This window comes from Marmota monax, unplaced genomic scaffold (genome assembly GCF_021218885.2).
Source record: "Marmota monax isolate L192 unplaced genomic scaffold, Marmota_monax_Labrador192_F-V1.1 WCK01_AAM20220418_F8-fsc00308, whole genome shotgun sequence".
NCBI classification, from domain to species: Eukaryota; Metazoa; Chordata; class Mammalia; order Rodentia; family Sciuridae; genus Marmota; species Marmota monax.
The window spans coordinates 292,734-316,682 of record NW_026692997.1 but is presented as its reverse complement, the minus strand read 5'-3'; the positions used below and the strand labels follow the sequence as shown (position 1 = coordinate 316,682).

At 32.7% G+C, this 23,949-nt stretch overlaps 1 long non-coding RNA gene across 1 annotated transcript in view; it reads right to left on the bottom strand.

Annotated features, from left to right (window-relative positions):
- Nucleotides 1-4,552: 4,552 nt before the first annotated feature.
- The window catches only part of LOC124098085 (uncharacterized), a 68,979-nt gene continuing 49,582 nt past the window's right edge, over nucleotides 4,553-23,949 (bottom strand). The window contains exons 3-4 of the long non-coding RNA XR_006853466.2: nucleotides 15,941-15,999; nucleotides 4,553-7,566 (exon numbers count right to left, since the gene is read on the bottom strand). This is a non-coding gene — a long non-coding RNA (uncharacterized LOC124098085). The remainder of the gene's footprint in view (nucleotides 7,567-15,940; nucleotides 16,000-23,949) is intronic.

The following is a 23,949-nucleotide window of genomic DNA, read 5'->3' as shown; positions in this document are numbered from 1 at the left end:
AATTTATGCCCATTTGTGTACAATAGAGCAATAGAAAAACTGTTTTCCCAATAGAAAGCCTCTTTGTCTTTAATACTTAGTTCTTATTGGATATACTTATTTCTTAGTACAGTTTCTTGTCAATAGTAATACAGGAAAAATTATATTTTCATCCCTAAATGTTATGGTTTAGAGATGAAGTGTCCTCCCAAACTCAAGTGAGACAACTCAAGAAAGTTTAGAGGTAAAATGATTGAAATATGAGAGCCTTAAATTAATCAGTATATTAATCCCCTCATAGGGATTAACTGGGTAGTAACTGTAGGCAGATAGGTGTGACTAGAAGAGATGAGTCATTGGGGTATGTTCTTGGGGTTTATATTTAGTCCATGATGAGGAAAGTCATGTTATTAGCTACTTTCCTCTGCAACACCCTCTGCCATGATATTCTGCTTCACCTTGGGCACAGAGCAATGAAATCAAGCATATAAGGACTGAGATCTCTGAAACCATAAATGACAAACTTTTTCTCCTCTAGAAGTCTTTTTATCAGGTCTTTAGGTTACAGCAATGAAAAAGCTAAAACTCTGTAAAATACTGTTATGAAAATAATTTGCAGAAAAACATTTGTGTTGCAATAAAAATACAATTGGTAGACTGTCACAATCACATGTAGAAATGGCTGGGCCTGAGAGCAATATCATGGTGTCACAGAAAGAGTGACTCTATCATTGTTTCTTGTCCTCTAAAATGTTTTCAGCTTATTTTGACTAGTGTGGTGCAGCAGATACTCAAGTTTTTGAGAAAGCATTGAATTATAGAGAATTTAGAAATTTAAGTAAGAATAGTTATTTAAGTGTAAGAAAATATTTTTTCTGCATAAAATAGTAATCTTTAACAACTATATTAACTGCTTGGAGAACAGAAATTATTGTTTTAGAAATTGTTATTAATTCCTAATAAACTTGTTACATTTTAGTTATATTTTGGAGAATTGGTTGGGGTCTTATTGTTTATATGTAATGCAGAGTATTTTTTAAAATACTATTTCTTTAAAAATTTTTAGTTATAGATGGACACAATACTTTTATCTATTTATTTATTTATTTATTTATCTATCTATCTATTTATTTATTTATTTTACGTGGTGTTGAGGATTGAAACCAGTGCCTCACATGTGCAAGGTAAGTGCTCTTACACTGAGCCAAAACCCAGCCCCAGAGATTTTTTTTCCTAAAATAAAGGAGGAAAAAAACTCTTTAGTATGAAGTATCTGAAGGAACGATTTCCTGCAATTAAAGTACTGTACAGTATAAAGAAAAAAAAAACAATGTTTCTAAATTATTTTATAAGAATTTCAGTAGAAAACTTAAGGCCATTCTTCCTCATTAGTTTTAATGCAAAGATTATACATAAAGATAAAAAAGAGCACTAAAAGAAAAAAATATAGAAAAACCAAGAGCGATTTATTCGAGAAATGCAGAAAGTAAAAATATCCAGTATTATCTCAATTATAAATCATATATTATGAGGTTAAAGAAGTAAAGATTTTGCCATATAATACAAAAGATATTTGAAAAATTAAACATCCATGTGAAATTTTTTGATGCACAAACAGTATGCTTAGTGGTGTAACATTACAAATATTCCTACTAAAGTTATGAGTAACTCAATCACTACCACTATTTGAAATCATCTGTAAAGTGCAATGAAATTTAAATAAGACAATGAAATGAGCATCAAATATTTTATGTTTTGCAATGATAGTTTGAGTTCTTTTTTGGGGTGTGGGGTACAGGGGATTGAACTCGGGCATTCAACCACTGAGCCACATCCCCATCCCTATTTTGTATTTTATTTAAAGATAGGGTCTCATTGAGTTGTTTAACACCTCTCTTTTGCTGAGGCTGGCTTTGAACTTGTGATCCTCCTGTCTCAGCCTCCTGAGCTGCTGGAATTGCAGCATGCGCCATGACCTAGTCTAGAGGTCTTGGGAAAAAAAACAACTGAAGTTCAAATGAGAATTCTTTAAGATAGTATTTCAAAAATAAAAATTCTTCATTTAGACAAATAATAGCCAGTAATAAAGTATAACAAAATAAATGATTTTATGTATAAGTATAGCAAATACTCATATATATAAGTAAATCAATCTGGAAAACAATGAAAAAAATGCTTCTCAATTTATAATGAATTTATGTTATTAAATCCATCATCATTTGAAATTCTTTTAATAAAACCACATATGGGATATCACAGTTTAAGTTAAATGAGCTCAGAATACTTACATTAGCCTATGTTTATGCAATATCATTAAACACAATCTATTTTATAAAGAAAGTGTTGAATATTTTATGTAAGTCCTTGACTTTCTTTTTTTTTAATTAAAGTGAAAACATCCATTTTATGCGCATAGTTTTGCACCATCATAAAGACAAAAAAATTGTAAGCCAAACCATCTTGAGTCAGAAATCAATCTGTAACTCTATGGAGAGAATATGAAAATTCACTTAAATACTATAAGTAATTATTTGAATAAGTAAAAATAAATTGAAAGAAAGAACTTTCTCTTATGTTGCCAAACACAATATTTTAAAAATTCAATCCTTCAAAATGAACATGTAAAGTTAATATATTCTCAATATAAAGACCAATATATGCCTTAATATTCTTGTTCCTTTTCTACTCTATTAAAAAATTAAACAAATCTAAAACTCATTCAGATAAAAATCATCATATAAAATATCCAATAATATTTAATGTGTCATGAGTGAAGATTCCCAATAATATATTAAAATATAAAGCTACAGTAATAAAATATTGTATTTCAAGCACCACTACAGATAGATCAATGGATAGGATTAGATAATAGAAAACACATGTAGAGTACATGGGGATTTAGTACATGATGAAATTGTACCATATTATTCAGAACTTTTAAGGTCATAAGTGAAAAAGGAACACAACTCAAACCAGTTGCTTTGGTCTGAAGGTCTGTATTCCTTCTACATTCATAGGTTGAAAGTTGAAACTTTTAATTTGTAATGTGATAGCATTAGGAAGTAGAGTATGGTAGAGGAAATTAGGTCATGAGGGTACAGGCCTCATATAGTATTAGTATCCTTTATTTTAAAAAAAAAGGCCCTAGAGAGCTGCCTTGCCCCTTCTACCATATGAAGACTCAGAAAGCACAACCTATTAACTAGGAAATAGATCCTTACCAGACACCAAATCTTCTGTGGCTTTGTTCTTAGACCTCTCAGGCTCCAGAATGGTAAGAAATAATTTTTTTGTGATTTATTACCTACCTCGTCTATGGTATTTTGTTACAGAAATCTGAATGGGACTAAGACACTAGGCCAAAGGGGAACTTTTTTAGTTAATGGAACCATACCAGGCAAATATAAGATTTGTAGCTGTATCAACAGAAATCAAGGATTCTTCTTTCTGTAACAGTATGTAATAATTGTCACAGTTCCTGGCCTGTAAAATTATAAACAACAAATATCTGTTAATTGTATGCACAGATTAAAGAGCAGTCTGGAATCCAGAAGAAGTAATGGAGAAATGCAGTGGCAGGTATAAAGTGGAACTTGATTCTCAGGCTCAAGACAATTACAAGGATAGGAAAGGCAGCAGAATACAACAGACACTAGTATGGCAATATGTAAATTAGTGGATGTGTAACTGAGGTGATTCTGCAATCTGTATACGGGGTAAAAATGGGAGTTCATAACCCACTTGAATCAAAGTGTGAAATATGATATATCAAGAACTATGTAATGTTTTGAACAACCAACAATAAAAATTTAAAAAATAAATAAATAAAAAATAAAAAATGGAAAAAAAAAGACAATTACAAGGTTAGAAGCAAGATTGTGTTCAAATTGTTAATGGCTCAGAGGACACACAAAACAGGGAACAGAAGAGAAAAAAACTAGGTAAATTCTGGGTGAAGTTTGAGATATAGAATTTGAGGGAGAATGTAGTAGGAGAAATAAATCTACAGATGCACAGGGTGTGATTTTAAAAGTGGCAAGTTTAAAGTACAATTTGGAAAAAAAATCACATAGAAATAAAAAAACAAATAATAATTTTGAGTTGAATGAATTCTATCAAGAAAGAAAATTACTCAGTTATAATAAGGAAATTTTTAAAAAGAGTAATATTTATTAAATTCTTATTATGATTCAGATAAATTTCTAAGGTATTCAGCAATTAGTAATAGCCAAATAAGATTGACAATGTTATCATTCCCTCCCATTTTATGCATAATAAATAAAAACTCAGAGGGTTAAAATATTGTTCAAGATCACATGGTTAATAAACAGAGACCTGAGTTGTATCTGAATCCAGAGCTGATGGATATAAACTCTACAATGAACTTAATTGTGTATGTATAAATTTGAAAGGAAAACTAAATTAATTTAAAAAAATAATTTATTTTAAAGTGATATTACATATATTCATATGCATATATATGTATATATGCATATGTGTGTATCACACCAAAACACTAGCACATATAAATTTTCATAATATATTTTTGTAAATAAAATTTAATATGCTTGCACTTCTGCTCTCCTGGTTGATAAGGAATATTGTCATATTCATTTTGAGGTCTTCTTGCCATAATATATCCATGTACTCATACAAAATTGATGGGCTTCTGTGGTCAGAAAACTAGGGAAGATATCCAGTCATTATTTCAAAATTGTTGCCATTTTTACTATTGCTCTTTTGCCCACGTTGATGATATTTTTAAATTCTGATAACTACTATCTATATGGTGGGCCCTGGGGTTTCATACTAACTCAGACTTGATTCTTAAAGGCCTCCATTCATCACAGACTCAGTCCTATTAGCTTTTTCTCTTGTTTTTCGAAATTTAGCATTCACAATTATAAGAACAGAATGCACAAAATGTCTTAAGTTCCCTATTAGCAAAGGGAAGTAAATGCCCCTCTACTTCCCTTGAAATCTCAGACCACTACCTCTGAAATACTTTTTTCTTTATAGGTGAACAGTACCTATTTTTGTCTTATCTCAGGTTAAGAATCTTCTTGGGAATCTTCAATTCTGTATTGTAGTTCAAACCGGTGAACATCCTTAGAAATTCACTCCTCTACTCAACAACTACTTCCACCTCTCTCTTCTCTAATTTGTTTTTAAAAGTTGAAAACAGTTGGAGGGAGGAGTTTAGTTTCCATCAGGCTGAGCTCACAGTGGAGAATTTACTTACAGCAGCCCCTTCCTGGGCCTGTTCATACTGGACCCAAGCCATGCTCCCTAGGACTATGGTTTTCTGGCCAAGGCCAAGTCTCTACAGTCTCTAGCCTCAGCGTCAATGCATAAACCTTTCAGCCAGTCCTCTGGTTGGTATTTAAAAACCTGACCTGAACAGAAGCTTATTCTAAACTACTCAGACATTTAGCCACAGCACTGAACATTTTTTTGAGTTTCAAATAGCTTCAAACTCAAGACTAATCCCAGTTACCAAAGTTACTGTTCCATGACCTCAAATATCTTCCATTCCTCTAGCAGGGAATCTCTCCAAATCTCTTAGCCAACACAGAAATTTTACCTACTTCAAAAATATTCAGTTTGTGGACTTCATCACTTTTTCAACAATAGTGCCCTCTTCCCAACTTCCAGTCATACAATTTCATCCCATACATAAATGATATTTAGACTTCCAGGTAATGAGTTTCCATAAAATAGATAGAGCTTTCCAAATGATTTGTTTAAATTTTGGTCAGAAATATAGTTTTCATTATGATGTGTTACAAAAAGTTTTATATGTGTGCCGCAGTCTGGCTGGGCACAAAATCACGAGCCACTCACAGCCTTATAGATTCAAACAGCAATTCTTTATTCCTGAACTGTCACCGGCACACTACACGCACGTCTGGGGAAAAATTCACACCCCCACTCGGCTCTGCATCCCAAAATACTCTCTGAATCCCGCGAGAACTCAACGGGAACTCAAGGAGCTGGAGGGCACCTGAGGCAGCAGGATACTCCCTATTCCCAGCAGGATACACCCTAAAACTGGACCCACCCTAATCCAGCAGGATCCTCCCTAAACCCAGATCCACCCTGGTCCTTGAGCAGGGTCACCTTTCTCAAACATTCATGCAATGTCACTGCAAATGACCTGGGTCCAAGGCAAGCCCATTTCCACAATGGAGAGTCCTCCCTCTAAGCAACATTGGGTAGGCTGACAAAGAAATTGCCATGCGTCATTCCTACTTGGCAATGGCTCTCAGCATCTCCTCCCTTCTGAATAATTAAACAACAAGCAATGTGGCTAGGGACCGTGCCTGTTAGGTTGTCCAATTCAACATATGGTTCTTACCCGTCATCGGATGAACTGACCTCTAGGCGTCAGCCTCCTGTCTTAGGTTGATACCACTGCAATTGGATCATACCTGTCACTAACTACCAGTCTAGCATACAGCCATACTGTGGACAGGCCTATGCACCAGTGGGGGGGTGAGGTTCTTTGCCTTACCTCTGTTGGCCCCCAAATTTGGCCTTGGTGCCAGTGTGGGGGTGAGTTTCTTTGCCTCACCTCTGTTGGCCCCCAAATTTTAGACCATCACTAGCAGAAGGGAGGAGAATACAGAAATGCCATGACACCAAGCCAATTGACGGCTCCTTTGGAAAAATTGCATCACTGGTGACACCATCAGCAAAGATATGCCAGCACTACCACAATTTGCTGCACCAAATGATAGTTCACAATGTATACAAGTGATACATAGTCCAGGCAAGTTCTGCAAGCAGTTCAAAGTGGAGAAGTCTATCAATATGTCCATTTCCTCCCAAAGTAAATCGACTCCTTGATTGAGCATTACTTGTTGAGTTAATTCATTGATGCATCAGTTTATACAGTTTACTGTGATAGCTATCATAGAAGCTGTAGTTTGGTTTTATCTTTGTCTTCACCGGCACTGGGATGAAGATAGGAATTCTGGCAATGATGCTAAAGAGACATTATCCTGAACAGAATTATAAAATATAATGAAAAGGAAAGGTGAAAGTAAACAAACAGATCTGTTAACCTCCTTTAAAAACAATCCTTAACAGCTGTTTACCTAATTTAAATTAAACCATTTAAATCACGTGAATAAAAAAAAAAATTCGGACCCATTTTTTCATGAGCGCTCCTCATATATGAAATATGGACATACGCACATACAGACATACAACACAAAACACAAGAGTGCACACAAACGTACAACACATAAGACAATAGCAAAGGCCTTGTAGCTTTACCTAGGTGAAATCTCCATTGCAATGTTTAAAAACTCCACAGCCAAAAAATAAAACTGCTCAGAAAAACATTAACCTAGGTTTGTATGAGCTCAAAAAATAAAATAGAACTTTATGATGTGGGAAAATGCAATAATAAAATAGATATTGAAAAAAGCATCCTGGTTAATCACTGTCGCAGATGTAAGAATAGCCAAGCTGGAGCTCTGGATATCAGCTGTTATGGATTTGAGTCAAATCATCTTCTTTTTGGTCTGTAGAAATTGCTTTGGTTAGTCTCTCTGGAATCCAAATCGGCTGCTGTTCTCCCTGTGGAAACACACAAACAGAACTCTGACTCCAGACAATCACTGGGTCAGAACCTTTCCATTGTCCTGTTAGAATATCTTTCCAAAGTACCTTAGGCTTATGTACATTTTTTGGATACATATATCTTTCCGCAGCAGTAAGTCCTGATGAATCCAAATTTAAAAAGTTTAGAGTAAAAAGGGTTATTTTAAGTTTATCTTTGGGGGATATATACCCCTTCCGAATTCCCTCTTTTTGCTTTAATAAATACATTTTAATAGTTTGATGAGCTCTTTCAACTATGCCTTGGCCCTGTGGATTGTATGGGATTCCTGTTAAGTAAAACATTAACTGATTTTTCTTCAGAGATGATGTTCCAAAATATCCTATATGCATCCTTTGGAAATTTAAAGATCCTTTTAAATTCAAGACTTCCAAAAGCATTTGCCTTAGTTTTTAGAGTTACTTTAGTCCTTTTAATTTTTTGATGTGGTTTTAAACCAATTTCCTTCTAGTTTAACGTTTTCTAAATTGGCTCTTGTCTATAAATTTTAACACCCTCATCTGAGACTTCTAATTTCTGCACCAGCAGAAATTAAAGTTGATGGACTTTTTGAAAAAATTATTAATAATCTCCTTATCTTCTATTTTATCCAATATTTGAGTGTAAACTTCTCTCTTCTACCTTTTTCTATCTTGAATGTCTGTATCTAATAGTTGTCTTAGCTTTTTGTATTTTTTATCTGAAATACCTTTATTTGACATTTTTAACCATTTTTTATCTTGTTTTTATCTTCTAGTTTTCTTCTAAGGTTTGTATATTCACCCTTAGTTGCTTGCCTTTTTTTTCCCCTCTTTTTTTTTTTGCTTCCTATTTTGTGCATTTAAAATTCTTGTCTTCCTACATCTTTTTTATCTTCCTATATCTTCTCTATCTTTTTTTTTACCTTTCTGTACTTCTGTCTTTAAAGTTTTCCACTTCAAATTTTTAATCTTCTTTATCTAAATATCTTTTATCCTATTATCTTCCCATTTTCATGGGTTTTTTTTTTAAGTAATGCTTTTAAGATTAACAAGGCTTCGAATGACGCAAATTTTCCTCCATCATGAAGGCATCTTAACCACCTTCAATTTAACCTTTTAAAGCCTTTTGCAACGTACTTAGACATTTTACAACTTTTTACTTTAGCACACAAAGATTATCTCATCTAAAAACATTTCTTTTTCTTATAACCTTCCATATTAAAATATATTTCCACATCTTGAATCTTTTTATATCTCTTTTTTCTTTTTTCTGCCATGAAGGTATCTCAACCACCTTCAATTTATATACTATGTATATAATGATGATGATAGTGGAATAGTATGGGTACATTAAATTTCTCTCAATTTACTGAATTAGAAAAAGGAAAAGTTAGAGTGAGAAATTAGAATAATTCGGACACCCAGCAAACTGAAGAAATTAAAACTTTTTCTTTTTGCTTTTTAAGCAATTCCAGTGGTCTAATAGACTCCATCTACATGTTTTCAGTTGGTTTCTTTCATTCATTTGAGGTTAACTTTGCAATCAGTGTTTTTTTTTTTAAGTTCTGTTTTAGCTTAAGAGTGCTTGATATTTTCAAGTGGACAATTCCAAAGTTGTTAAACAATTTTTTGAATTTATCACGAATAACCAAATGTTTATGTGTGCACATACAACCACTCAAATGCATGAATGAAGAAAGAACAAAAGAAGAGATAAAAAGGAAAGAAAAAAAACTTATCTTACAGTTAGAATGTGTGTGAAGAAACCCAATTGTTGATATTGCTGTTTCAGTTGCTTTTAAGTTTACATTGCATTTGTTAATAATTTTTGCTGAGTTATTTTGCAGTAACAAACAACACTGGCATCTTAGCAGCAACTATCTAACAACCATAAAGATTTATAAATATTTCTTGCTCTTGTTACCTACACTTCAGCTATGGCTTTGTTTCATACTGTTTTTGTTGCAAGACCCTAGATGAAAGAGCAACCTCATCTTATTCTCATGGCAGATGAAGGAAAGCAATGTTAGAATCATGTAATGCTTATGAAGTTTGCAGTCAGCTATTATGTATCATTTTTATTCACATTGCACTTGTCTAAGTTATTTACAAGTCCAAACCATGCATGAAGCCAAGTACAATCACTCTCTTAGAGAGGGGCACTGCACATCACATGGTAATGGACAATAATACATTCACATACTCTCCCCAGATCTGGGAGAAAACAATTAGTACTAACAGTGTAATCTCCCACAAACAAAATCTGTCAACATTTTATTTTTTCTAAAGTTTATTAAGATACATTATAGAGTGAATGGGAATTGGGGCTAGTTTATTTTCTCCATTAAAAGCATAATGTTGGGCCCTTTATTCTAACTTATAATTCCAAAGAAGAAGAAAAAAAAGGGAAGAAAAGGGAAGAAAAACCAGTATCCAAAAATTTTAGAGAACTTTTATTCAAAAACCAAATACTACTCCTGTTGCTACTTTACTATGAATTGCCATGATCTAGTGAATGAAATCTTTTGCATTATATAATCTTTTGTATTATATGCAGCAGGAGAATAATGATCACATTGCTTTTCTCTATTTTTCTACCAATGAAGAGGGTATATTGAAAATAGTGCAGAAAACAGATATCAAACCAAGTGGGACTCTGTACTCAAATATCTCCTTTGAACATTAAAAGAGGTGGAACTGAGTATCCCACAGATATGCCAGAGATAATTAAGTCAATCTTCATCAATAACATGTTAGTCTTACCTGCACTAAACACTAGCTGAGGAAAAAATAACTAATTTTATTAGCACTGATTCATTCCAATAATAAAAAAAACTTTCTATTTCTAAATAGAAATGGAAAGGAATCTTGAGAATTATAGATATTATAGATATTTCTTAGCTTTAGGAAACATTCAAGTTCAGTTCTACCTTTTTGTTTCTGGAAGAATAAGACTTATTTTTAAAACAAATATGAATCGATTTTCTGCTTTATATAAATATCATCTCAGTAGTTTTTAACTTTGCAAACTTTTTTTAAACTATATGTCTTCATTCCCACTCAATGATATAGCCATTTTGTTTATAAAATGCATAATTTCTTTAGAACAAAAATTTAAAACTTTAGGTCTATTAAGGGAGGGTTATATATTATTTAACTTGATATTTATTTATCTTTATCTAGATAAAATATCAATTCTCTAGATTCTATTTTACACAAACCAATTCAAAATTTGTTGCAGAAATTTATGTATTTTCTAATTTCTTAAGGGGTGAGAAAGTCTACCCTCAGACACAAAGGATGCTAATAATAAGAAAGTATACAAAGCATTGACCAACCATTAAAGATTTAGGTGCTGCCTCTTGCAAAAAGAACATGGTAGAGCAGATAACAAATGTTGTAATTTTTTTTTAATTGAAAGGAGCATGTTTCATTTTAAAACTAAAATATAAAATGTGCTATAAAAGAAAGAACTCTAGCAAGTCAAATATTAATAATCCTTAAAATTGTGCAACAGACTTGTTTGTATTCTACTTGTTTTCTAAACTATTCTTTATCAGTGTTTCCTCTAGAAATTAAAATCTGTGCTCATAGTAGTATCATCATGGATAGCATCATGTTAATTAGTTGCTAGATTCTTAACACTGTCAAAAGGATAACGATTAGTACCTTTTGTACCTTTTATGAATTTTTTAAGCAATTAACATTCTTTTAATCACTAAAAAATTATTATTCTTACAGCAATAATATGTACATTTTAACAAATGATGTAGCAAAAATTAGATCTCCAGCGACAATATAAATAAAACTTTTAAAACCTGAAATATATTAAAACAATTAACTCAAAATACATAATAGATTTAACTGCAAGAGGCAAAACTTCAAAACTTTTAGAAGAAAATAAGGTGAAATATGGGCAAACAGTCCGTATGCCCCAAAAGTGGATTTTTCTGGAAGCCCTAGAGGTTTAGAAGCCAGCAGAGATAGGAAGTGCCACACCAATAGGGGTTGTGAACCAAATCTCAAATACCCACCAACAGAATTTTAAAAGCCACTGAAGTCCAAACCACAACTGAAAACTCCAGTCTAAAATTCTGCAACTCCCCTACTAGAGAATTGCACAATTCATCAGCACTCTCCAGTCCATTCCACCCAAAACTGGGAGATTTGAAGTCCAGAATTATACCAGATTGGCAGCTACGTAAGTAACATAAGAACTGTGACTCAAGAAAATAAATATAAAGACTGCAAATACATCCCTGACAATAGATTTGACCACCACAGTAAAAAGAAGCCCTCTATCTTATGTTAAAACTTTTTTTCTTATTTAGTTTTTCCTCCGTATTCCGCTTCTTTTTACTCTTTTCACATTTTAATTATTTTTCAATTTTTCAAACAACATCTCATTGCATTGTATTATTCACCTTTTCATTGTGGATGATTTTGTGTGTGAATGTGTATGTATGGTATATGGTTGTATATGCTCTCATTGAATGGATAGTTTTGAACACACACTCACAAACACATAATGTATTCATATACTTTTGATTATTAATACAATGAACAATATAGCAGACACATGCCATTGAATGTCTGATCAAGTTCATGGCTTTTTATTGTTAGTACTGCTGTTAAATGCTGACCTCACCATTCATACATAGGTTATAACAAGTGTTACAGATGTAAAGGAGACAGCAGACAGTTATCTTAAGACTGTACTATTGTGGACATTAGTTCCATTAGTTCTAAGAGGGGCTGGAAAGAGATTGAGACATTTCAGGATCATAGAATAGAGATCCTGCTGGTGAGAAATATTTACATCCTAACCAAGCAAGAATGATTCTCACCCAAGCATAATCTAGTCCCAAATTAGCCTTAAAATTATTTCAACCAGAATTACTGTGGAGACAAAAGCCCCAAACCAACAACCAGCCAGGACCTAAGGAGGAACAATCAAAGAGGGACCTCAGGTCCCACCATTTGAAATGTAATCATATATCAAAAACAGAGAGACATCCCAGAAAAAAGTAAGATAATTACACAACAAAAGATGTGTGAAAAAGTGGAAGGGATTCCATCAGCCAAAGCATAAGTCCAGGACTTCTGAGAACACAAGAAAATAGGCAAACAAACCCACCTCAAAAATTCACAATCCTCTATCTAAGGATTCCACTGATATTAAAGTGAACAAAATCCTAGCAAAGATCATAAAAAACTGAATATTAAAATGTTAATTAACAAAAGATCTAAGAAATCAATTAAGACAGCATATACAGGAGATGAAAGACCACTTCAATAAAGAAACAAACATTGAAAGGAAACCAATCAGAACTCCTAGAAATGAAAGACACACTCAATCAAATTAAAAACTTTCTAGAAAGCATCACCAACAGATTAGACTGCATAAAAAAATAGAACTTCAGCCCTTGAAGACAGAATTTCATGCCTTCAAGAAAGGGTATGTGCACTTGAGTACACAGAATTAAATAAAGGGAAAATGATAGAACATGATCATAATATACAAGAACTCTGGAACAACATCAAGAGACCAAACCTAAGAATCCTTGGAATAGAAAAGAACATGGAAATACAAACTAAAGGCTCTAAGAACATTTTCAATGAGATGGTTATGGAAAACTTTTTTCCATCTCAGAAATGAGATAGACATCCATATACAAGACTCCAAATACACATAATCAAATAAGAAGTTCCTCAAGACACATCATAATCAAAATGCTTGACATGAAAATAAGGGAAGAATATTAAAAACTGTAAGAGTGAAACATAATTTTATCATTTAGGGGCAAATAGTAAGGCTCATGTCTGATTTCTCAATTCAGACCCTAAAATCAAGGAGGGCTTAGAATGAGATATACCAAGATGTAAAAGAAAGAAACTGGTAGCCAAGATTACTATATCCACCAAATTTCAGTTTCAGTTTCAAATTTCAGGGAAAGTGAAAAATTTCCATGAGCATAAATTAAAAGAAAAATAAATAAATAAATAAAGCACACATTAAATAAGATAAAATAATAAATTAAAAGAATTCATGAACACCAAGCCAGCACTGCAGAGAATACTCAAAGATAAAATGCACACAGAGGAACTTAAAAACAAATCCCAAAGCTCCCAAATAGAGGAAGTTCAACAGAATAGAATCAAGAAAGTATTAAATGTAGCAAAAAATCCAAATGGAAGGAAAGCACAAACACATATCCATATTAATACTGAATGTTAATGGTCTCAACTTGTCATTTGAAATACATATATTAGCAGAATAGATCCAAAAGCAAGATCTAACTACATGCTGTTTATAAGAGACTCAGCTTATCGTCAAGCAACTACAGGATAAGAGTAAAAGATAGAAAAATACTCCACACAAATGGAGGAGTAGCTGTTCTCATACCTGACAAAGTACATTTTAAGCAAAAATTAATCAGAAGAGACAAAGAAGACCACTACATCCTGGTAAAGGAAAAACTTCAACAAGGAGATATAACAACAGTAAATATTTATGCTCCAAATTCCAGTGAACCCAATTACATTTAAAAAAAGAAAAATACTCTATGACATTATATCCCAGATAGACCCCAACACAATACTACTGGGTGATTTCAACACACCTATCATGAATAAACAGGTTATCAAAACAAAAAATAAATCATGAAATTTCCCTAAATAAACCTATAAATTAAATGGATCTAACAGACATATAGGATATTTAGTCCAAAACAGCTGAGTTTACCTTCTTCTCAGCAGTTCATGGAACATTTTTCCAAAATAGACCTCATTCTAGGTCTCAAAGTAAATCTTGGAAAATTAAAAAAAAAGATATAATTTCATGCATCCTATCAGAACATAATGGAATAAAACTAGAAATCCACAGCAAAAAAAAAATAATAATAGAAATCACATAAATACAAGAAGATTGAACAATACTCTCTTAAAATGAAGAATACATCAAAGAATAAATAGCAAGAGAAATAAAGACTTTCTTAAAAATGAACGAGAAGAGAGATGCAACATATCAAAATCTCTGGGAAAGTATGAAAGAAGTTCTAAGAGGAAAATTCACAGTTCTAAGTACCTACAATTTTAAAATATAGAGATCCCAAATAAATAAGCTTATTCCCTACCTTAAGATCTTAGGAAAAGAACAAATTCCAAAATCAGTACAAGAAAGGAAATTATTAAGATCAGAGCTGAATTTAATGAAATTGAGAATAAAAACACAATACAGAGAATCAATGCAATGAAGAGTTTGTTCTTTGAAAAGATAAATAAACTCTTAGCCAAAGTACCCAAAAGAAAGAGAAAAGACCCAAATCAATAAAATTAGGGATTGAAAAGTAGATTCAGACTCTTGGAGAATCTTTAGAATACATTTTGAAAAGCTATTCTCCAATGAACTGGAAAATTCAGAAAACATTGACAAATTTCTAGATTTATCACACATATGGCCTGTCCAAATTGAATCAGGAATATATAGAAAAGAAAGACCAATATCACATAATGAAATTGAAATAGCAGTTAAAAACCTTCCAAATAGAGAAAAGCCCAAGACCAGATGGATTCTCAGCTGACTTCTATCAGACCTTTACAGAAGAACTAACACTAGTCTTTTTCAAATTATTCCATGAACTTGAAAGGGAGAGAACACTTCCATACACATTAAGTAAATATAACCCTGATACCAAAAACAAAGATGTATCAAGTAAAGAAAACTACTGACTGATATCCCTAATGAAAAGAAATGTAAAAATCCTTTATAAACTATTATCAAACTGCATTAAAATACACATCAGGAAGATAATATACCATGATCAAATGCAGTTCATTCCTGGGATGCAAGATTAATTAAACACACAAAAATCAATAAATGTAATTCACTGGTTAAACAGAATTAAGGACAAAATCACATGATCATCTCAATGGATGCAGAAAAGGCCTTGGATAAAATTGAGCATCGATTCAAAAATGCTAGAGAAGCCAGAGGTTGAAGCAACTTATTTCAGCATCACAAAGGATATTTATGACAAACCCAAAACAAACATCATACTGAGTAGAGAACAACTAAAAGCATTTGCTCTAAAATGAAGAACAAGAAAGGGCTGTCTGTCTACTTTAACCATTGCTATTCAATGCAGTCATTGAAACATCAGCCAGAGTGATCAGGTAAGAGAAGGTATTCAGGCAAGAGAAGGCAATCAAAGGGATACAAATAGTAAAAGATGTCAGAGTATCTTTGCTGATGACCAGATCCTATATATAGAAGACCCAAAAATTCCTCACCAGAAGACTTCTAGGGATTATAAAGGAGTATAGCAAAGTAGCAGGATACAAGATTAACACCAATAAAGCAATAGCTTACCTATACTCCAACAGATCCAACTGGGAAGAAATCAAGAAAACCATCTCACTCACAATAACCTGAAAAGAATATTTGGGAATTAATATAACCATGGAGGTAAAATATTTTTACAGTGAAAATTATAGAACACTGAACAAAGAAATTGAACAATAGCTTATAAAATGGAAAGAACTACCATGTTCTTGGATAGACAGAATTAATATTGTCAAAATGGTCATACTTTCAAATGCATTATTATACAGATTCAATGCAATCCTTATCAAAATGTCAATGACATTCTTCACAGAATTAGAAAAAAAATCCTTAAATTTATTTGGAAGATTTTAAAGAGATCCAGATTAGCCAAAGCAATACTAAACAAGAAAAGCAGTATTGAAGGCATCAAAATACCTGATTTTTACTCTAGGTACACATGTGATTGCACAAATGGTGAGACTCTACATTGTGTAAAACAAGAGAAATAAAAAGTTGTGCTCCATTTATGTACAATGAAACAAAATGCATTCTGCTCTCATGTATAACTAATTAGGAAAAAAATAGCTGATCTGAAATTATACTACAGAACTGTTGCAACAAATACAGCACAGTCTTGGCATTAAAACAGACATGAATGCTTTATATATCCTAGAGATTAGTGCTCTATCTGATGTGTTTGTGGTAAAGATTTTCTCCCATTCTGTATTCACCTCAGATCATTTATTCTGTTGAGAAGAAGCTTTTTAGTTTGAATCCATCTTATTTATTGATTCTTGATTTTAATTCTTACACAATAGGAGTCTCATTAAGAAAATTGGGACCTAATCTGACATGATGGAGATTTGGGCCTACTTTTTCTTCCATTAGGCACAAAATCTCTAGTTTAATTTCTGGATCCTTGATCCACTTTGAGTTGAGTTTTGTGCATGGTTAGAGATAGATGTTTAATTTCATTTTGTTACAGGTGAATTTCCAGTTTTCCCAGCACCATTTGTTGAAGAGGCTATGTTTTCTCCAATGTACATTTTTGGCATCTTTGTCTAATGTAGATAACTGTAATTATGTAGGTTAGACTCTTTGTCTTCTATTCTGTACCATTGGTCTACAGGTTTATTTTGGTGCCAATACAATGCTGTATTTGTTACTATTGCTCTGTAGTATAGTTTAAGGTCTGGAATAGTATTGCCACCAGCTTCACTCTTATTGCTAAGAATTGTTTTGGCTACTCTGGGTCTCTTATTTTTCCAGATGAATTTTAGGATTGCTTTTTGTATTTCTATGAGAAATGTCATTGGGATTTTGATTGGGATTGCATTGAATCTGCATAGTGCTTTTGTTAGTATGGTCATTTTGACAATATTAATTCTGCCTATCCAAGAACATGGTAGAAATTTCTATCTTCTATGGTCTTATTTAATTTCTTTATTTAGTTAGTTGTAGTTTTCATAATAAAGTTCTTTCACCTCTTTAAGTTTATTTCTAAGATTTTTTTGAGGCTATTGTATATGGGGTAGTTTTCCTAGTTTCCCTTTCAATGGATTTGTCACTGATGTACAGAAATGCCTTTGATTTATGGGTGTTCATTTTATATTTAGCTACTTTGCTGAATTCATTTATTGGTTCTAGGAGATTTCTGGTGGAATGTTTTAAGTCTTCTAGGTATAGAATCATATCATCTGTAAATAGTAATAATTTGAGTTCTTTCTTTCCTATCTGTATCCCTTTAATTTCTTTTGTCTGTCTAATTGCTCTGGCTAGAATTTCAAGATCTATAGAAGTGGTGAAAGAGGGCATTCCTGTCTTGTACCAGTTTTTAGACAGAATGCTTTCGTTTTTTCTCCATTTAGAATAATGTTGGCCCAGGGCTTAGCATAGACAGCCTTTACAATGTTGAAGTATGTTCCTGTTATCCCTATTTTATCTAGGATTTTTAACATGAAGGGATGTTTTATTTTATCAAATGCTTTCTCTGCATTATTGAGATAATCATATGATTTTTATCTTTTAATCTATTGATGTGATGAATTACATTTATTGATTTCTGTATGTTGAACCAACCTCACATCCCTGGAATGAACCCTACTTGATCATGGTGCACTATCTTTTTGATATGTTTTTCTATTTGATTTGCCAGAATTTTATTGAGAATTTTTCATCTATATTCATTAGAGATATTGGTCTGAAGTTGTCTTTCTTTAATGTGTCTTTGTCTGGTTTTGGAATTAGGGTGATATTGGCCTCATAAAATGTGTTTGTAAGTATTTCCTCTTTTTTACATTTCATGAAATAGTTTGAGATGTATTGGTGTTTGTTCTTCTTTATAGGTCTTGTAGAACTCAGCTGTGTATCCATGCAGTCCTGGGATTTTTTGGTTGGTAGGCATCTGATGACATCCTCTATTTTCTTGCTTGAAATTGATCTGTTTAAATCTGTTTAAATTGGGTATATCATTTTGATTTAGTTTGGGCATATCATATGCTTCTAGAAATTTATGAATGCCTTTGACATTTTCTATTTTATTGGAGTACAAATTTTCAAGTAATTTCTAATTATCCTGTGTATTTCTGTAACCTTAACATCAAAACAAACAAACAAACAAACAAAAGAACCCAATCAATAAAAGGGCCAAAGATTTGAACAGACACTTCTCAAAAGAGGATATATAATCAACCAACAAACATATGAAAAAATGTTCAACATCTCTAGAAATTAGAGAAATGCAAATCAAAACTACTCTAAGATTTTATTTCACTCCAGTAAGTATGGCAACTATCAAGAATACAAACAACAATAAGTGCTGGCGAGAATGTGGGGAAAAAGGCACACTCATACTTTGCTGGTGGGACTGCCAATTGGTGCTGCCAATCTGGAAAGCAGTCTAGAGATTCCTTGGAAAACCTGAAATGAAACCACCATTTGACCCAGATATCCCACTCCTCGGTTTATACCAAAAGGACTTAAAAACAGCATACCACAGAGCACAGTCATATCAGTGTTTACAGCCACACAATTCACAATAATTAAATTGTGGAACCAACACAGATGTCCTTCAGTAAATGAATGAATAGGGAAACTTTGATACACACACACACACACACACACACACACACAATGGAATATTACTCAGTATTAAAAGAGAATAAAATCATGGTATTTTCAGGTAAATGAATGGAATTGGAGAATATAATGCTAAGTGAAACAAGCCAATCCCTAAAAAACCAAAGGCGAATGTTTTCTTTGATATGAGGATGCTAATTCATAATGGCAATGGGGTGGGTAGCATGGAAGGGAATGGAGAAACTTTATTAAGGGCAAAGAGGAGGAAGGGGAAAGGAGGGGAGAAAGGGATAGGAATGATGGTGGAATGAGTTAGACATCATTACCCTAAGTACATGTAAGAAGACACAAATATTGTGAAAACACTTTGTGTACAACCAGAGACTTGAAAAATTGTGCTCTATGTGTGTAATATAAAATGAATTGCATTTTGCCATCATTTATAACAAATTAGAATAAGTAAATAATTTAATAAAAATAAATAACAACAACAAAAAAGACATGAATACTAATGGAACAGAAGACACAGATACTTATAGCCATCTGATACTTGACAAAGGTACCAAAAAATATACTTTAGAGAAAAGACAGCTTTTTAAACAAATAGTGCTGAGAAAACTGGGTGGTTTTATGTAAAAGAATGAAACTATAATCCTATCTCCCAACCTGCATAGAACTCAAATTAAAATGGATCAAAGACTTAGGAATTAGACCAGAAACCTTGTAACTGATAGAAGATAGACAAAGTCAACACTTTATCTTATTGGTGCTGGCATTGACTTCCTTATCAAGATCCCAAGCCTAAGTCTTTGATTGACTTTGAGTTCAGTTTGGTGCAGGGTGAGAGATAGCGGTTTAATTTCATTTTGTTACATATAGATTTCCAGTTTTCCCAGCACCATTTGTTAAAGAGGCTATCTTTTCTCCAATGAATATTTTTGGCACCTTTCTCTAGTATGAGATAACTGAATTTATGTGAGTTTGTCTCTGTGTCTTCTACTCTATACCATGGGTCTATGTGTCTGTTTCGGTGCCTATATCATGGCAATTTTCTTACTATGGCTCTGTAGTATAATTTAAGGTCGGGTATTATGATGTCTCCTGCTTCACTGTTCTTGCTAAGGATTGCTTTGGCTATTCTAGGCCTTTTATTTTTCCAAATGCATTTCATGATTGCTTTTTCTAGCTCTAGAAGACTCATTGGGATTTTACTAGGAATTGCCTTAAAACTGAATAACAGTTTTGATAGTATGGCTGTTTGACAGTATTAATACTGCCTATCCAAGAGCATGACAGATCTTTCCATTTCTAGGGATCGTAGAATTGGCATTGGATTTATACTCAAAAAAATATATTCTTTTTTTTTTTTGACTCTGATACTACCTGTGTAGTTTAAATTCTCGGTCTCAATTTCCTTATTTATCTTTAAATAATCATTTTCAAAGGTCTTCTAAAATTTTTTCTTTAGTTTTTATTGTAGAGGTTTTTCACTTCTTTTGTTAAATTGATTCCAAAGTGTTTTTTGTTTTTTTTTGAGGCTATTGTAAATAGATTGATTTTCCTAATTTCTCTGTCTGTGGATTCATCACTGATGTATAGGAACACATTTGATTTATGGGTGTTGATTTTATATCCTGCTACTTTGCTGAATTCATTTGTTCTAGAAGTATTCTGGTGGAATTTTTTGGATCTTCTAAATAATTGTGTCATCAGCAAATAGTGATAGTTTGAAAAATTCTTTTCCTATTTGTATCCCTTTAATTTCTTTCATCTGTCTAGTTGCTCTGACTGGACTATGTTGAATAGAAGTGGTGAAAGAGGACATCCTTGTCTTGTTCCAATTTTTAGAGGGAATGCTTTCAATTTTTCTCCATTTAGAATGATGTTGGATTTGGTTTAGCAGATGACATTAAAAGCCTTCCAACCAAGAAAAGCCCTGGGACCAGAAAGATTCTCAGAAGAGTTCTACAAAACCTTCAAAGAAGCATTAACACCAATATTCTTCATATTATTCCAGGAAAAAGAAAAGGAGGGAACCCTTCCAAACTCATTCTATGAGGTTAATATCACCCTGATACCAAAACCAGACAAAGACACATCAAGGAAAGGAAACTTCAGACCAATATCCCTGATGAACATAGATGCAGAAATATTCAATAAAATTCTGGCAAATTACATACAAAAATGTATTAAAAATATAGCACACCATGACCAAGTAGGGTTCATCCCAGGGGTGCAAGATTGTTTCAGATATGGAAATGAATAAATGTAATTATTTATATCATCATATTTAAAGAGAATATTTATATGATCATCTCAATAGATGCAGAAAAAGCATTTGATAAAATGCACCTTCATGTTCAAAACACTAGAAAAACTAGGGATACTAGGAACTTACCTCAACATTATGAAAGCAATCTGTGCTAAATCCAAGGCCAACATCATTCTAAATGGAGATAAGATTTTTTAATATATACACACATGTATATATCTTACAACTTTATATCAAAAACACAATCTGGCCATGGTGGTGCATGCCTGTAATCCCAGTGACTCAGGAGGCTAAGACAGGAGACTCTTAAGTTCAAAGGCAGCCTTGGCAATTTAGTAAGACCCTATTTCAAACTAAAAAGGGCTGGAGTGTGACTCAGTGGCTAAGCGTTCCAGGGTTCAATCCTCAGTATCTCCCCGCCCCCGAAAATAAAAAAAAGCAAACAAGTCAATTAAAAGTGGACAAAAATGTCATTCCTTTATTTATGAAGTATCAAAATTTTGCCCAAATGTTCATGTGATACTGACACTGTGTAAATATCTTGTACTTAGCTTCTATCATTACAGCCTGCCACAAAGTCGATCCTAAACTATGTATGCTTTTTCAAAAATATGGCATAGGCAGTAGATGATCCTTTCCACATTCTTAAACAGAGGTTAAACTGCATTTATGATTTCAAGATGATTCCTCAGACATTATTGTTTAGCTAAGAGCTTTCATATTTGAGCCTTATATTAACCTATGATGGTATAGAAGAGAAAGTATATTTCTGTTTATTTAAAAATAAATAAGGAAATTGGGATAGAGAATTTAAACTACACAGGCAGTATCAGAGTCAAAAAACAATATATATATATATATATATATATATATATATATATATATATATATATATATAATATTTTTCTGAGTATAAATCCAATGCCAATTCTATGATCCCTGATAATGCTAAGCAGAATATTGGATAAAACCAATTTATCTTGGATCACATTTGGGGGAATTTAGTTGTGTCTGTACTAAAAAGTATATACATTTATAGGTTATCCCAACAAATGTGCCAAGTATTGAGTATTAGGAAGTTTGCTAGTGCAGTGTGCTTTTTCACACATCAAGTATGCTAGCCAATATCTGTCTCTGACAAAGTTGTGATTTTCCTAATGCTGAAATATTACTATTTTTTAAAAGAATGAAATTCACTTTCCTATATTTACTGAAGAAAAGAAAAAAAGAAAGAAAAGGCCTTCCCTGAACCTCACTGAAAGTTGTTAATGTCAGGAAGACTTTTTTATTTTTATTTTTAAATCATCTTGGGGTTTTTCACTGCTGTTTCCTTACTTTATAGAACTTGAGTGATCAATTACTCTTAACTGACAAGTAGACTCCATTGAATTCTGGCTCTAAAGAATTATACTCTGGTTGGCTTTGTGAGATATTAAACTGCTCTAGTCTCACTCCCTGAATACTGTTCTTCTTTGCCACAAATTTCTGGCTCTTTCTCAGGGTCTACCTGCCCAGAACCATTGAAGTGGAAGTTTTAGATTTTTATTATTGTTTTCTAAGCATAGTTACCTCTTTGACTACAGCCAGAAGCTTTGAAGGTAGTTGTTGATAACAACCTGCACCTGATGGGCAACTGAACACTTGACTGAATTTTCTACTTGGACTACCTCAAAAGCATTATCATACTAGTCTCTGGTTCCAGTGAAGGCAGCAGACTTCCTGGAGTGTTCTGAACTGGAATCTCTTGGCCTACTGGGCACATAAAATCCTGCCAAATTAGACCTGTATTTCTGGACTCCTGATTTATAAAATAAATAAAGAGTTGCATATTGGATATCTCTGACCTTCTTTCATATCCACTGATAGCAAAAGTTGCTTGTTTTTTTTCTGATCATAGCAAGATTTCTTTGTACAAATAGAAAAGGAGTTGAGATGATAATAAGGGAATGAGACCAGTAGGCTAACTTTAAAAGCAGGTTCCATGGGAATAAACAGGGAGTTTGGCTTAGAAATCTTTTTCATGAATTATATATTTGTTTTGTCTGTTTGTTTCTCTTGATAGCCAGGTTGACCAAAATTAGAAATATGAGAATTTAATACTTGTGCTCATAGGTGAACATAATGTATTGTTACCAATTTATTTTTCCACATATTTCTAGCACATACGATTTCACTAAATATCAGCTACTAATCATATTTAACATTATATGTTTAGAAATCTCATTCATGTCCTCTCTAAATAAAACAATGGTAATAAACTAATGAGAAAATAAGTTAATGCTGCCCTAAAAATATAACTTTGAAAAGTAAAACCAGGCTAAATCACAATACCCAACAAAATTGACATGCACATTAAAATAGGTTGGAAATCATAATCTAGAGCTTTTATTTTATATTTATATTAATATGTTACTATATTTGCTATTAATATTATTTTGTTACAATTATATAATTTGGTACCAAATTTAAATTTTTAAAGGTGTTCCATATCTGGGACAATGGGACAAAATGGTTTGAAAGACCAGTGGCTTCTAAACTTTGCTGAATACTGGAATCACCTGAGGATCTTCAAAAATTGTTAATGCCAATTCCCACCCCCCAACTTATTTAGTTAGCATGGAGTTCAAACTGAGCGCTGAGATTACTAAAAGAAATGACACAGAATCTTAAGTCTTGAGTTAAATTCAATTTTCTTATCTACTGT